This window comes from Lactuca saligna, chromosome 8, assembly GCF_052625555.1.
Source record: "Lactuca saligna cultivar CGN05327 chromosome 8, ASM5262555v1, whole genome shotgun sequence".
Taxonomy (NCBI): domain Eukaryota; kingdom Viridiplantae; phylum Streptophyta; class Magnoliopsida; order Asterales; family Asteraceae; genus Lactuca; species Lactuca saligna.
In genome coordinates this window covers 252,220,240-252,228,409 of record NC_136424.1, presented here as the reverse complement: position 1 = coordinate 252,228,409, position 8,170 = coordinate 252,220,240, and positions in this window count along the sequence as shown.

Here is an 8,170-nt window from a genome sequence, read left to right as displayed (position 1 = left end):
TGTCTCAAACTTGAAAAAGTGTCTGTCCGACGAGACTCTTTTAATCCCACTCAACGAATTCGAGATCAACGACAGCCTCAACTTCGTGGAAGAACCTGTGGAGATCATGGACCGTGAGGTCAAGCAGACCAAGCAAAGTCGCATCCCAATTGTGAAGGTTCGCTAGAACGCCAAGCGAGGATCAGAGTTCACTTGGGAGCGCGAGGACCAAATGAAACTTAAATATCCTCATCTTTTTATTATTTATTTGTATTAACTTAGTTGCTTAAACTCTAATTTCATAATGAAATTCCCTCTAACGGGGGGATGATGTGACAACCCGAAATTCCAACCTTGTACAATTGATCAATTTAATCAAATTTAGACTCGTTTAGCTAGCTTTTAGCACTGTTTGGGGTCTATTTGAGTGTTCTAAACCTAGTACAATTAAGGTAGGAACCTTGAAATGAGATATTACAAAGCATATCAAGCAAAATCGGGCCAAACACTCCAAAACATGGAGTGTGCGGCCGCACGCTTGAGTGTACGGCCACACACAGGTATGTGTGGCCGCACACCCAACCCAGCCACACACTCTTACCTATATAAGGTATCCTTAGCCATTTAGAACACTTTTTCCCCACTTTTTCAAATCTGGAACGCTTTCTCTCAAGTATCATTCAAATCTTCATCTTGTTCTTCACAAAAGTAAGTGATTCTTCCTTTTTATAGTTGATACTTGAAATTATCTAGCCTCATTCACCATAATGATCCATGAAAAACACATTTTTGTGTTAGAACACCAAGAACACACACTAAGTTTTGGACCCTAAATCACCCTTTCTAGCCTCTATGACATGTATATACTTGTGATAACTCGTTTTAGGACAAGAACACTTGAAGATATAACTGAAAAACGTAATTTCCTCATGATCTTCCAGTGTGTGCGGCCGCACACCTTCATAGTGGCCGCACACACCCCTTTTAAGTCCCAAAATAGCAACAAACTTCATATAAGGCTAAGGCATGAAGAATGAAACCTTCCTAGATGTTCCGTATAGCTTAAAATCATGTTTTGACACATTCCATAAGGAGTGTGCGGCTGCACACACCTCCTGGCCGCACACACACATTTGTTGTGCATTTTGACCATAAACTCCCTTGTATAGTCATATACCATCTTATACGGTTGTAACACTTCATAATAAGTGTTTACTAGTCCCTAAAGTGATCCAAATTCAATAATTAGTTGTTTCAAACCCTAACTGCACACATACATATATATATATATATATATATATATATATATATATATATATATATATATATATATATATATATATATATATATATATATATATGTCTTTATATGGTTAATAGGATCTGTTTGTGCTCAAGTCCACAATTGACACTCAACTTCGTAAACCGATCCTACAGTCGCTTCACTCACTACAGGTGAGTTCATACCCCCTTAATTAACCTATGAAATGATTTTAAGTGTTTACAAATGCTTTATGGGGGGAATACAAGTTGAAACATGTTAGTTATTAGATCAATCACATGTGATTAATGACTAGCATGCAAATGGATTTTTCATACTTTAAACAGTTCTACCAAACAAATGACTTCAAACTGTTTATCAAACCATTTTACATGTCAAACTCTTTATCAAATTCCCTTTTTATACTAAACCTTTCTTTTACAATTTTTAAACTTATATATTGTTAGAACCATATCTATTACATATATAGTTATATAAATAAGGTTTGAAGGACTTAGGAGAGATAACCTGCTTTACTTCCTGTTGTAACATCCAAAAATACGACCCAAATTTTTTTTATAGTAATAAGAATCATATACTGATCGTCATATCATAAAAACCATACGTCAAATATCTCAACTCATAATAAAATGTCGTGAAACAACTGTATCAATCAAACTATGAATCAAAACAAACTCCCAGGATAAAGACTGAAGTTGTGGTGTGTGCGATGCCATCATCCCGAGCTCTTCCCCTTACTAGCGGAAGTACTTGAAACCAAAACTGAAACTGTAAGCACGAAGCTTAGTGAGCTCCCCCAAACTACCTCATACCAAAAAATAACATATAAGCACGTACTGGGCCATACCCACTGCATCGGACCAAGGCCCGAAAACTGCATCAGATCGTAGTCCGGAACTGACTGGGACCTTGTCACCTGCATCAGACCGGTGTTCGGAACGAGCTGCATCAGACCGAAGTCCGGAACTGACTGCATCGGACTGAAGTCTGGAACTAACTAATAATAGCATAAACACATATCAATTAGCATACACACATCATCATAAACACATGTACTGCATAGTGCATCGGACCGTAGTCCGGGACACATAACACATAATCTTGTCTGAGTAATGAAGACATCAAACATACTAACTATGCATCGGACCAAAGTTCGGAAACTACTGTTAACTAAACGTGTCGTCATTTTGGACTTAGACCCGTTCCTACTGGAAGGAAACTCACCTCGTAGCATAGATACTGAAAGGACTGCTCCGGAATCTGTCTGTTACGGCTCCGGTTTCACCCCGGCTACAATATCCATGAGCACCATCAATCAAATACTAATAATAATACTAAGGGTAAAATGACTCTCTTACCCCTGGTCCAAGTCAACCTAACTGTCAAAGACAACATTCTGTTGACTTGACTCGTCGAGTTGGATCGCCAACTCGCCGAATCCTCACTCTTACTTTCTTGATTCTACTCGCTACTACTGGTCAAGTTTTGGCGCAAACTCGGCGAGTTCCCCTTGCTACTAACACTCCGATAATCTTCATCCAACTCGTCGAGTTGTATGAACAACTCATCGAGTTCTCCTTCATCAGATGAACATTATAGCTGTGCTCGCCGAGTTGTATGAACAACTCGTCGAGTCTGCTCTTGAAGCATGAAGATTGCCTTGGACTCGCCGAGTCATGGCATTGACTCGCCGAGTTCTTCCACGAATGAGTCTAACCCTCTAGCTCACTGAGTCCAACTCTCACTTACTGGTTCCACTTGGCATAACTCGAAAAATGAAAAACAGGGGACTCGCGACTCGACTCGCCGAGTCTGAAGAACGACTCGCCGAGTCGTATGCATGCAAACACTATATACTCGATTCTGATTGAAACCAGTCCATAACATTAATAGATCTGGGTTCCTAGGACTTGATTAACACGTAAAGTTTCCAACTTTACGTGTAAATAACATCAAATGAAGGTTTTAAGGTTCAAAGCACACTATAATAGTAGATCTAGAGCTTCCATGCAAAATGGATCCATAAAGGTGCTAGATCTAAGCTTCTGGAATAAGAACCTTGCTAGATTCGAAGGCTAATCAACTCCATCAGTCCTCTATGCTACTACTATGCCAAGAAATGGTTCAAGAATAGCTTTAATGTCTTCAAAAAGGGGATTTAAGCATAGAAACAGAAAAGGGCCAAGATATACCTTACTATCTTCTGAAATTCCTCTAGGATCTAGGATCTCCTTCTTCTCCTCTTGATGTACCTTCCTTTTTCTCTCAAGATCTTCAAAGAACACACCAAAATCACACAAAATGCAAAGAGGGCTCTAGGGTTTCGAGAATGATGCTCTGAGGGGTGATGGGGGCTGACTTGTGGCCTCAAAAGTTGTTTAAATAGGATGCAAACCCTTGAAATTAGGGTTTCATCCAGACTGGCGGACTCGCCGAGTCCGGAATATAGACTCGCCGAGTCGCCAACTTAAACGTGCTCAAATTCCCAACTCTACTCGACAAGTCTAGCTACCAACTCGTTGAGTTCCCCTTCAAACTTAAAGAAAATAACAATAAACAAAGTATAAATATCACACCAGAATTATGGTGTTACAACCCTCCCCCACTTGTCTCAGACTTTGTCCTCGAAGTATGCTGCCGCTGAATCTAGGAACAACTCGGGGTAATGCCCCCGCATCTCCTGCTCGGACTCCCACGTCCACTCAGAACCCTTCCGGTGCTGCCACTGAACCTTTACCAACTGAATCACCTTGTTCCTCAAGGTCTTCACCTTCCGATCCAAGATCACAACTGGCTTCTCGACATAATTCAGGCTGCTATCAACCTGAATATCCTCAATGGGAACTACTGCCGACTCGTCCACCAAACACTTCCTCAACTGAGAAACATGGAAAGTGTTGTGGATCTGGCTAAGCTCTGACGGAAGATTCAACCGATAAGCAACCCGACCCACCCGGGCCAAAACCCTAAAAGGAACAATGAACCTAGGGCCCAACTTGCCCCTCTTTCAAAATCTAATAACACCCTTCCAGGGATATACCTTCAGGAGGACTATATCACCCACCTGGAACTCCAAATCTGAACGCATCTTATCAGTGTAACTCTTCTGCCGACTCTGCGCAGTCTGCAGTCTACCACGAACCTGCTGGATCAATTCTAACGTTTTGAGCACCACCTCGGTGCTTCCAATGACTCGCTGACCGACCTCGCCCCAACAAATCGGGGTCCTGCACTTCCCCCCCATAGAGCATTTCGAAAGGAGGTCGATCGATACTCGCGTGGTAACCGTTGTTATACGAAAATTCCGCTAACGGAAGATATATATCCCAACTGCCATCGAAGTCTAAAACACATGCCCGCAGCATGTCCTCGAGAGTCTAAATCGTTCTCTCGCTCTGTCCGTCCGTCTGAGGATGGAAAGCGGTGCTAAAATGGATACGAGTACCCATCTCGTCGTGAAACCGCTTCCAGAATTTGGAAGTAAAACGGACATCTCGGTCTGACACCACTGAAACAGGCACTCCATGACGTGCCACTACCTCCCTCACATAAATATTAGCTAACTTTTCTGCTGATATGCTCTCCTGGATCGGTATAAAATGAGCACTCTTCGTCAACCGATCCACAATAACCCATATAGAATCCACTCCACGCGCAGTCCCGGGAAGCTTCGTGATGAAATCCATGGTAATGTCTTCCCATTTCCACACCGGAATGTCTAATGGCTGCATCTTTCCGTGAGGTCTCTTGTGCTCTGCCTTAACCTTCCTGCAGGTTAGGCACCTCTCCACATACCAAGCGACATCTCGCTTCATGCAGGGCCACCAATAATAGGGTCGAAGATCTCTATACATCTTCGTTGCCCCTGGATGGATGGAAAATCGAGACTTATGGGCCTCATCCATCAACACTTGTCGTACTCCGCCCCAGTACGGCACCCAAACTCTCCCATGAAGGGTCAACAATCCTCTACTATCATAGTCAAAAGAAGCTACTCGGCCCACGATCCTCTCACACTTCTGTCTCTCCTCCTTGAGACCCTCTACCTGTGCCTCCTTAATTGGCTCCAATAATGGAGTAAGCACCGTCATCCTCAAACAAATGTCTCTAATCGAGGCCGCTACTACCTTGCGGCTCAAGGCGTCGGCCACTACGTTGGCCTTCCCTTGGTGATAAAGGATCTCATAGTCGTAATCCTTCAACACGTCTAATCATCGCCTCTACCTCATGTTTAGATTCGGCTGAACCATGAGGTACCTCAAGCTCTTGTGATCCATGTAAATGGTACAACGGACCCCATAAAGGTAATGCCTCCAAATCTTGAGGGCAAACACCACTGCCCCCAACTCTAAATCATGCGTAGGATAACTAGCCTCGTGAGGCTTCAACTGTCTCAAGCCATAAGCTATCACACAGCCTCGCTGTATCAACACTGCTCCCATACCCATGATCGAGGCATCACAGTACACTACGAAATCCTCTACTCCCTCTGGCAGGGTAAGAATCGGTGCCTCTCACAATCTCTGCCTGAGGGTCTCAAATGCTACTTGCTGCTCAGGCCCCCAACGAAACGCTACCGACTTCTTGTTCAGTCGGGTGAGCGGTACTGCTATCTTGGAGAAATCCTGGATGAATCTCCTGTAATACCCTGCCAACCCTAGGAAACTCCGAATCTTGAATGGAGACTTCGGGACCTCCCACTGCATCACGACCTCAATCTTGGCCGGATCTACCAAAATACCCTTATGGTTGACAAGGTGACCAAGGAACTATACCTCACGCAACCAAAACTCACACTTGGAGAACTTCGCGAAAAGTCTCTCCCTCCTCAAAACCTCTAGCACCTCTCTCAGGTGCTCCTCATGTTGCTACTGAGTCTTGGAATACACCAAGATATCGTCTATGAATACTATCACAGACCGATCCAGCATCGGCCTGCACACGCGGTTCATGAGGTCCATGAACGCGGCCGGAGCATTGGTGAGCCCAAACGGCATCACCACAAACTCATAATGACCATACATGGTCCTGAAGGCAGTCTTTTGCACATCCTCGCCTCTGACTCGCATCTGGTGATACTCGGAGCTTAAATCAATCTTGGAAAACCAAGATGCTCCCTGAAGCTGATCAAACAAATCATCTATCCTCGTAAGTGGGTAACGGTTCTTCATCGTTACCTTATTCAGCTCCTGGTAATCTATACACATATGGTGCGACCCGTCCTTTTTCTTCACGAATAAAATCGGTGCACCCCAGGGCGAACTGCTTCGCCTGATAAATCCCTTGTCCAGCAGCTCTTGTAGCTGCATTGACAACTCCTGCATCTCTGGGGGAGCCAACCAATACGGTGCCTTGGCTATCGGTGCCGCACCGGGGATTAGATCAATCCCAAACTCAACCTGTCTCTAAGGAGGTACCCCCGGCAATTCCTCCAGAAATACATCCGAGTAGTCTCGCACTATCGGAACATCATCAACTATCATCTTGCCTTCTCCCGGGCATCTGAAACATAGGCAATATAGCCAACGCAACCCTGTTGAAAGTAGCGTCTTGCCCTCGCTGCTGAACACAAAACTGGCCCACGATGTGGCTTCTCTCCCTGAATCACTAACTCTCCCCCAATTGTAGTGTGAACCCTCACCAACTGTAGCTCACAATCTATCACCGCCCCATTGGGGCTCAGCCAATCCATGCCTACTATGACCTTATTCCCTGGCAAGGGAATAGGGACCAAGTCCACCGGAAACTGCTCATCGAATAATTGCAGAGAACACCCTCTGTGCACCCTTGCAACCCTAACGGTCCTATCAGCTACTATCTCAACCTCAAGTGGACAATCTAGCTCCCCTAGAGCTCTGCTAAACCTCTTGCTAAGTGCAAGAGAGACGAATGACCGGGTAGCTCCCGAATCAAACAATACTGTAGCTAAGATGTCGTTCACCGAGAACGACCCTATACAAAACATGTAACCATAAGAAACAATAAGGAAATAAATACTAAGATAAGGAAAAATACATACCCACCACCACATCAGGAGTCGTTCGTTCCTCCTCTGCAGTCAGCTGAAAAGCCCTACTCTTTGCCACCAGCGTCTCGACTCGTGAAAGACCCTAACTTTCGTATTTATGAAAGACCCAAACTTTCATGCTCGACAATATAGTTACTCCAAAACATGCTACTTGCATATTCATAAAAACAATATTTTACATTGATAAAGAGATTACAAACTACTGGATACAAACCGACTATTTTAAAGTGTTATATATTACATAACTTCCCAGGATTCTGTAGTTTTATACATATGGGAGTGCAAAGTACAATAGTTTCAAACTATTCTTAAACTTCTATCGATACAATAGTTTCAAACTATTCAAAAATCTTCTACCAGTATATAACTATACTGGATGTTTATCTCTTGCAATTTGTTAAACATCGAGAGGGTAAGCGGTGACGCTTAGTGAGTTCAATAATAGATACAATATAACGCTATGCCATATATATACTTTAATAGGGTAGAAGCAAATAGGAACAAGGAACAACAAGGGCATATGTGGATCATGTGACAAACATTCCTTATCAATCATTGATTTGATTTAAAGATATACAATCAATGATACATAACAATTTCCATACTTGATCTACATCAATAAAGCTTTGGCCCAAACGGCACAGAAGATATATAACTTCGGATTAACATTTCGGTAGAGTTCAGGCTTATAGCTCTGTCTAACCTTGTGGAACTACCATAGAATAGAATTCATTCTCTTACGGAGACATGTTCCACATGGCCAGAGGCTACATACCAGTACCAATGTGAATCTAAGTCCTTTCACTGATCACATGGTCAAAGGTATTTCTTTGCTATTAAAAATAGCAAATAAAAATAACTCGGAATAATAACACTGAAAA